At 39.6% G+C, this 9,329-nt stretch overlaps 1 long non-coding RNA gene across 1 annotated transcript in view; it reads left to right on the top strand.

Moving 5' to 3' along the window:
• Nucleotides 1–438: 438 nt before the first annotated feature.
• LOC135489344 (uncharacterized) overlaps nucleotides 439–9,329 on the top strand; it is a 28,873-nt gene continuing 19,982 nt past the window's right edge. The window contains exon 1 of the long non-coding RNA XR_010447136.1: nucleotides 439–517. This is a non-coding gene — a long non-coding RNA (uncharacterized LOC135489344). The remainder of the gene's footprint in view (nucleotides 518–9,329) is intronic.

The following is a 9,329-nucleotide window of genomic DNA, read 5'->3' as shown; positions in this document are numbered from 1 at the left end:
AATATTTAGATAAAGGATGTATTTTGGCATAAAGAATACAATACATGCAAGATACGAATAAGTAAACATTTAAAAAAGTATTTAAAGCATTTAAAAAAGTATCTTGGAGAGCGAACATAATGAAATTCTTAAAACGGCGATAAAAGTTGGATATTTTGTGACTGAATTCTTTATGCCAAAGTAGCCTACATCTTTTTTAGTGGAATACTTTTTTCATATAACTCACGGATATGCTCGGTGCATATAATACTACAACGACTGTTACATTGTTCACGATTAGACAGTGGCGCCACTATCGGGAAAACCTGGAAAGTGGGTGTTCAAAAGTCACCATCGCAGATTGGATACAGCGGCCGCCTCAGCGCCACCACGCGGGGCTTAATTGTACGAGGCTAAAATTGTTATTGCCCATTCCGACAATGTTGTTATTTGCACAAGCGACAATCCCACGTGCGATGTGTTTTTACAAAAACAAACCAAAGGAGGAACGATACTGCAGCAAAAGCAGAATGCAGAGGTTACCTTCCAGATAATTTTGGTTGACTTTTAGTTTTACGATTGTTTTGAGTGCTTCTTTAGTACAGTTTCTACTTTCATTATGTTCGTGTAGATCACGAGTTGATATGAAAATAATATGTAGTACAATACATGTCGATTAGGCCTAGGCTAGTCCATAGGTATGAGACAAGACCACAATTGATTTTCCAAGCCATTTCCAGTTATTTAAAATGCCCGCCATCAAAGAATGCGTCAGGTAGTGAAACTGAAATTCGGATATGATATACGGGTTAGTCTTGCGAGTAACTGGTGCGATGGAAATTGGTGATTGACCACGGAAATTTTTTTAAAAATTGACAAGTTTGACACAAGTGGACATTTTTACCCATTTCGGCCATTTTCACTCCAAATTTGAACCACCCCCCCCCCTATGGCCAGGTTGTCAAAATTCAAAATTATTTTTTTTACCAAACAATTTATTTATATCTGTAGACTTGCCACAGCAAATATTTTTTCAATACCTCTCCAAATATGTACTTGAGAGTAAAAAACATGCACTCGTCTAATAGATAGGCCTCGACCCTCCAACCTATGAATATTCATTAGTGGTCTTGTCTCGTATTATTAATAATACCTCCATGATTAGTCGAATGAACCATGGACGTATATTGGCTGAGACAATCGGATTTACGCCATATATACGTTGATGCAAGGATATCAGAAATACCGCGTAGATGAAAGCACGTGGAAATGTGCATTTGCATATCAAAGAACCCGGAAAAACTGCAAATTTTATAAAAAGTGAACATGTATCTGCATAATCTACCAAATTAATGTATTCTTTATGTAGCTGTACAGTGTTTATATGCACCAAATTCGAAATCAACTAAGAAATAAAGTCATATTTGGACACTATTGACGAGAAAATCGCAAAGCCGGCATCTTCCACCGTCAATATTATTGTCACGTGCAGTTATCAATCTCCTCACCCGGTTCATAAGAAAGCAGGAACGGACCGAAACGAACCAAAACGGGCCGGAACGGAGTTAAAATTTGCCGAAACGGAGCTTCTCGTGGTTTTAAATGGCATCTATAGGCAAGATAGGGCCCCTGAATTATAAATTATGTTCATATAATGAAGATCAGACTTCTTTTCCATCGTGATATTCATATTGATGATATTGCCCGATTTGGTCGATTCCAGTAGCAGACGGCGCTTATACTGCACAAGAACTGATGACGTCACTTCAGCTCTGCGTGAAAGTAAATTTAGTCCTCATTAAATATTTAGGGGCTATCATGGAAAAGAAGTCTAATCTTCATTATATGAACATAATTTATAATTCAGGGGCCCTATCTTGACTATAGATGCCATTTAAAAACACTAGAAGCTCCGTTTCGGCAAATTTTAACTCCGTTCCGGCCCGGTTTGGTCTGTTTCGGTCCATTCCTGCTTTCTTACGCACCCTCCTCACCTTTACCGAAGTCTTTCACCCCTGGCAGCAATATGTGAGGAGGTGACCGATAACGATTAAATAAAAACAAAAATTACATCAAATTTCTCAATAGGGTCATTCCATTGGTGATTGATAATATTCTTTTGTAATTTCAGAAAGATAAGAAAATGAATCTTAATGCTCTTTTTTTGTCACAGTAATTTTGACGAGGTTTTGACGTTGTTGTCGGCAGTTTATACATGTAACATGCAATCGCAATGACATGTTTTTGCGAGGAGATGTAATCTCTTAACCTATTTTTAGACTGTCTGAAACGAGCCGTCTTCGAAATCAAGTTGGTTTCGAAACGGCCTCCAAATTCACTCGAGATTTTAACTAATTTCCGTCTATCGATTTGGCTTTAAAATATGTTTTTCATCAACCGCTAAGGTACTTGTTAACATGGTAGTGTTTTAAAAGCAATTCATGTTGTGGTTTAAGGGCAGAGACCTGTATTCATCCACGACCGGAAGTGTGGCACAGTCACATAGAGCTTATCAAAATGTCAAGTTGTGGTAAATACATAGCTGGGATGGACCAAAGTGGAATTAATTCTCAATCTGTGGTTGATTCTTAATCTACAGAGTCAGGCCATCACAGAAATATGCTTTTTGATAATATATTTAAGAAAATGTGGTCTCACTGGTCAGTTTAGAACTTGTACTTTGACAGGGCCATATCAATGCGCCAGTGACGTTTTGATGGATATGGTGTACGGAAATCTTTTTTTCTCAGGCAATCGGTATTGGAAATTTTTTAAAACTTTATTTTGCTATTGGCAAAGGGTTCTTCTTGACACATATAAAATTTTGTGCAGATTGATTGGTCCAATGAGTATTTTTTTTACCAAAACCTATGCACAACAATGTACACGTAATGTACACATGTTTTAATAGAGGACTCTGGCCTAGTAGGGCAGAGACCTGTATTCATCCACGACCGGAAGTGTGGCACAGTCACATAGAGCTTATCAAAATGTCAAGTTGTGGTAAATACATAGCTGGGATGGACCAAAGTGGAATTAATTCTCAATCTGTGGTTGATTCTTAATCTACAGAGTCAGGCCATCACAGAAATATGCTTTTTGATAATATATTTAAGAAAATGTGGTCTCACTGGTCAGTTTAGAACTTGTACTTTGACAGGGCCATATCAATGCGCCAGTGACGTTTTGATGGATATGGTGTACGGAAATCTTTTTTTCTCAGGCAATCGGTATTGGAATTTTTTAAAACTTTATTATGCTATTGGCAAAGGGTTCTTCTTGACACATATAAAATTTTGTGCAGATTGATTGGTCCAATGAGTATTTTTTTTACCAAAACCTATGCACAACAATGTACACGTAATGTACACATGTTTTAATAGAGGACTCTGGCCTTAAGCGCATGCACTGTGTTTATTACGTACTTGATACGAATACGTTTTTTCTGAGTAATGGCCGCTGATGAGAGAGTTAAGACGGTAAAAGAAAGCTTCTTTGAAGTATTTTTTTCTTTTATCGTCTTAAGTTTTAAGACTACTGGTCGATCAGTTCCAATATATAAAGTAAGGAAAATTGGTCGCCTTGACCATGTGACTCTCAAATCATGAAATTTGAGCGACTTCAACAGGCAGACAGTGCATGCATGCATGCGAAATTCCCAAACTATATATACCGAGCTACTTACTCTCAAGTTACTCCTCATGTATCCGTTGAACTCCAAATCGGACCACAAATGGTCATTAAAAGCTCACAAAAAACCGAACCACCCAATTAGCATCATCGATGTAACAAAATAGCAATAAGCTACCGTACAACATCTTGTAAGATCCGATGTGGACATAGCCTGCTGTGATGTCACAATAAACCAAAAGTAAGATCATGATGTAAGAGTGTTATACTAAGTGCTGAAACTTGGCCAGCATTAGTTTCCAAGCTTGAAATTTGAGCGATTTTACCGTGCATGCATAAACTCAAAAAACTATTCTATAGACACCCTCACACCAGGCGGAGGAAGCCACTGTTGGCCACAGTGAACAAGCAGCAAACAAAAGACCCTCAGGTCGCACACCACATGATCTTTGGTTTGTTGTGCCTATATTTGGGTTGGTTTGGGCCAACAATGACTTCCTCCGCCTGGTGTAAAAGGTTCTATACTAAGCTACTTGCTCTCAAGTGACTCCTCATGTAGGCTATCCATTCAGACCATTGCAGTTGTACTCCAAATTGGATCACAAAATTTGATAGTCATCAAAAGCGCACATTATCCCGAACGACCAAAGAATACGCATTGAGGTTCCGAAATAGATAATGCACGCTCTCTTTCGGTTCTTTGGAATCATGTGAATGAATGTCTATTGTCGCGACATCAGCAGCGAATGGACCAACTTGCCAAGGTTCGTTTCTAAATCTGAGTTCTAGAACAATCGAAATACTTGCGGACTGCCCAACATTGTGCATGCGAACATCGACTCTAACCATTCACGAAACAAAGACTAGTACTTATATAGGCGGGTGAGGTTAGAGGTTAATCGAGTTATTGCACAGTTGGGCAGAAACAGCTAGGGTTGGCAAATTTCTCGCCATAAGTTTCTGGTTTGGGTAATGAAATGTTTCCGATCCAATTTGGGGTCTATTTTTCGTTAATTGTGACATCACAGAATGCTGTGTTCAAGTCAGATGACCTTGCTTTTCGCCATTTCGAAACCAGATAATGGCGCTTTTAATGACTGATCCAGTTTGGAGTACAATGGTCTTAATGGATATATAAAGAGTAACTTGAGAGTAAGTAGCTTGTTAGAGAATAGTTTTTACCCCTCAGCCCAAATGGGCTAGAGGGGTATTGTCGTCTAGTGCGCCGTCCGTCCGGGCGGGCATCTGCTACTTGGTTTCCGTCGATTTCTAGGAAAAGGGTTTTGACAATGAATTCAATTTTTGGTATGTACATTGGGGGTGACTAGAGGAAAGTTCCTTTCAAAAACGGGCTTGTTCCGATTCTCAATATGGTCACCAGGGCAACATGCTTGAAATCGGTTTCCGTCAATTTTGAGGAGAACCGTTCGTCCGATCAAATTCATTTTTGCTATGTTCGTTGGCGGTGACTAGAGGAAGGTTCCTTTCGAAAACCGGCTCGTTCTGATTCTCAATATGGTCACCAGGGCAACATGCTTGAAATCGGTTTCCGTCAATTTCGAGGAGAACGGCTTGGAGGATGGAATCAATTTTTAGTGGGTGTAGGCCTAATGCAGTTTTGTAAGGGGAAATTCCTTTCGAAAATCAGCGCGATTCGAATTCAATATGGCCGCCACGCTCACATCCTCAAAATAGGTTTCCACAATTTTAATTTCCATATGCAAACTAGCCACTCCACTAAGCCAACTTCACCATTATCTCACCTTCAACCTTAATAGGCTGAGGGGTTATGCTCGCTTTGCGATGCTATTTTTGGAGTTTATGCATGCACTGTCTGCCGGTTGAAGTCGCTCAAATTTCACGCTTTGAAACTCGAGTCAGCTAAGTTTCAGCACTTAGTATATAACACTCTTACATCATGGAGAATATTAACCCACTGTGGTTCAACAACATTATTGACAATTCAAAGAAGTTTGTTTTCGCAGTGACCAGTCATGCGTTTTGGCTTGCTGTATTTAGCGCAATCATTGAATGGGGGGAAAACTCAAAAAGTGGTACTGTACCATTTCCTATTTCTGTGCCTATTCTGAAACACGATGAATTGCTTGCAATAAACCATATGCGAAAATAAATTTCCACTATTTTGAAAAGGCCTTTTCACAGCAGCGTAAGTTAACCATGATAGAAAAGTAATGTTTTAAAGGCCTACACCGTTCTTTAAAGATTTGAATTTGTAATTGAATTAAAAAAATTCCAGTTGCACAAACACGTACCGGAACTAAATACAAATTTCAACATTGCCGTTGTGTAGACTGATATACAAATACTATGAATACCAAATTTAATAATAACTGCACTTACGGCAGTGTGTATTAGTGGATTTTTGGCTCACCGGTACGGTGAGTCTATACAACACCGCAGTGTCTGTCGTCCGTCGTCGTCGTCCGTCGTATTCAAAAACAGTGACACGTTTCTTAACCGATGGGGCTATGGACTCAAAACTTTGTATGCATGACCCCCTAGGTCAGATGACCTTTGACACTGAATTTCGGTCCGCTCTGATTCTTTACTTGGCCACCAGGGGGCCAAAGCATAAATAGTGTGATATCTCACTTATTAGTGATTTGTTTTTGATAACATTTTTATGGTAGGTCCTCCTAGCAAGGATATATCACATATCATACGTATTTTTGATTTGACTTGCTTTTCAAGGTCAAAGAGGTCAAATGGCGTAAATTTGCCGTTTGAGTGCAACTGCATGTGGCATGTTTCTTAACTGGTAGGGCTATGACCTTGAGAGTTTTTATGCATGACCCCCTAGGTCAGATGATCACTGACAGCAAATTTTGGTCTGATATGATTCTTGACTTGGCCACCAGGGGGCCAAAACTGAAAGCACAAAAAGTGTGATATCTCACTTAAATTAGTGATTTGATTTGTTTTTGATATACATTATTACATATTATACAGTTTTTGATTTGACCTACTTTTCAAGGTCCATTGTCAATTAAGTCGTTACCTAAATACTGGTGAGCACAATGGCCCCTGGCCTTTTCATTATTTAATTGGACCACAAGTAAGATTACAAATGCAGGAGTTGTGATTTGCTTGAAAAATGCAGGTGCACCTAAAACATGCTCGGTGCACAAATCTTTTTGGACACCTAGAAAGAGGTAGGTGCACCATTTTTTCCACAAAAATAAGTAAGTGAATATTGTGACTTGGCCGTGTCAATGTTTATCAACAACCCTAAATATGGCACAAGTCTATGACGTCACACTGATCTGAGCCATTCAGAAAGCACGAACCTGCATGACCTGAACACATTTGCATGAATCATCGATCAATGTAGCGGCGTGTGTATTCGCGATCTTTTCATTGCGATAATGCGAAAAAATATGCCAGCGTGTAACAACAATGTGTTATAAAAGTCTTAGAATGAATCAGTTAGGGATGATTACTGCCCATATAAACAATGAGACAAGGAATCGGGCGGTTACATGTCAAAAGACAACAAAACACCGATTTTGGTGAGTCTATTTTGGCTTTGCGCTCCACCATTTTAGTCGAGTGGTCATGTGAGGAAAGTTGGAGGCACGCCAAATTTCAAATTGTCTTTTGCAAAGTGGGTGTATTATTGCGCGCCTTCTTGCCATTTTAGGTGCACGATGGCGGGCCTTAAAGGACAAGCCCCACGAACGGTGTACCCCTTTACATCAAATCATCACCAAAAGCATTCAAAATATCATGAAAGTAGTCCAATCCAAGGCAAGGGTTTGCTTACAAACAGAGGCATACAATGCTGTACAAAAAATTCACTGATACTACACAAAACTCACTTATTTGGAGGAATTCAGTGAACTAACTTTTTAGCTCACCTGTCAGGTGAGTTAATACGATACCGCGGCGTCTGGCGTCCGTCGTCGTCGTCGTCGTCCGTCGTTAACTTTTGACAAAATCGTGGCACGTTTCTTAACCGCTTGACCCAGAAAGTTCATACTTGGTGTGTGGGTACCCCTAGGCAAGACCTTCCTTCAGAATGAAAATCAGCGCAATTTGACTGCTGGTCTGCCATATAGGGGGTGCTCTTTGAAAACCTATTTTTGTCATTTTGAAGCTTATGGTTATAGCTAGAGCGATGAAAATTTTATGGTGGGTGTATCTAATAAAGTTACATCACATATCACACGGGTTTTTGATTTGACCTTCATTTCAAGGTCACAGAGGTCGAACTCTAAAATTTCTTTGATCATGGCACGTTTTTTTGCTATTGGTCATAGACGCTCTAAATTTGATATGTAGACACCTATTGGGCATCTCTACATGTTGACACAGATTTAGGTCAGTGTGACCTACTATTCAGGTATAAGTAGGTCAAGGTTAAAAAAGCCCATTTTCTTTATTCCAGCAGATTGAAGTTTGAAATGAAGTTTAAGAGGTCGGCATGATATAGAGGTTTCGATATTAAATAGATTAATTTCGTTTCATATCACTAGGTGGCGGTATTGTGCAAAAATGTCAGTTGGCACATTGCCAGCAGTTTTGAATTTCGCGGTTCGAGGCAATCCGTTGGGGTATCCCAGATGCGCAGTGTTGTACTGCGCCACTAGATCTGCATACTACAAGTATGGAAGACAGCCATTTTATGAATTTGAAGCGAGACGAAGAAGGAATTAAATCACCTTGAATCAATGCTAAAACTTAATCATCCGCTCTTCGGATGAGGTCGTATGTGTTGATTACATTCTTGTGATTGGTTTGAGATTATTAGTTTGTCCTCATTGCCGGTTGTTTTAGAAAACTTTGACTGTGATTGGAAGGTAAAATGAGAAACTTGTCACACTGTTCTTCGGCTTGGAATGGGGATAGTCAATGCAGAGCCAGTTGGTACAAGCTGCCTTGCGAATCGGGGTGGCGTAATAATACTGTGAAAGAACAATAAAATGATGAATTGTAGCAGTGTGTGTCAGAAATTATGTGATTTCCATTGCATTTGACGATCCCAAAGTTTCGAGAGTATGGCAAAATGGCGGCTGCCGTCAGTGGAGATTAGCGTCAAGCCGGAACCTTTCATTACAATGTGGGCTTTTAAACACAAGTTAATTGTTTATAATCACCCAGACGCTACTCATTAGGTAAACCTCTACTAAAAACACTTGCTTTAATTTTTTTAAACATGTCACGAACCATTTTTGTGATCGTTTTTCGTCGCTGTAGAAATGTACACAGTCGGAGTCAGTCAGTGTGTCAACACAACAACGGTGTTAGTATACACATGAATCCATGATACACGGAGACACGAATGCAAACATTTGCCTGTTGGCATGGTTGGGTCGGAAGGAGTTCACCGTTACCGATCACTGCCCCAAGAAAGGTCATCTGAGCTGGTTGACTAAAGTAGATGATGATAATGATGAAAGTGTAGCACAGCTGTCATCAGTGCTTTTATAGTTTATAATAGGCCTATAGTCGGATTCATAAGTAAATGTCACTGACTGCCCTTTGGGTCGCTGTGCAAAAACTATTGGGCCGATTTCTTCAAAGTTTGGTTTTTCTTGAATCTAATTTCGGGACCCAACACAATTTCCAGGTTAGAGATTTGCAAATTATAAAGAAAAAAATTGTCAACTTTGGAGCCCTTTGGCCATTTTGGGGGAATCTGGAGGGCCCGATTTTTTTTAGCTCAGCTGACAAAGTCAGCGGAGCTAGTCAAATAGCTA

Source organism: Lineus longissimus, chromosome 6 (assembly GCF_910592395.1).
Source record: "Lineus longissimus chromosome 6, tnLinLong1.2, whole genome shotgun sequence".
Taxonomy (NCBI): Eukaryota; Metazoa; Nemertea; class Pilidiophora; order Heteronemertea; family Lineidae; genus Lineus; species Lineus longissimus.
Note: the sequence above shows the minus strand (reverse complement) of the source record. Positions and strands in the feature narration are given on the sequence as shown.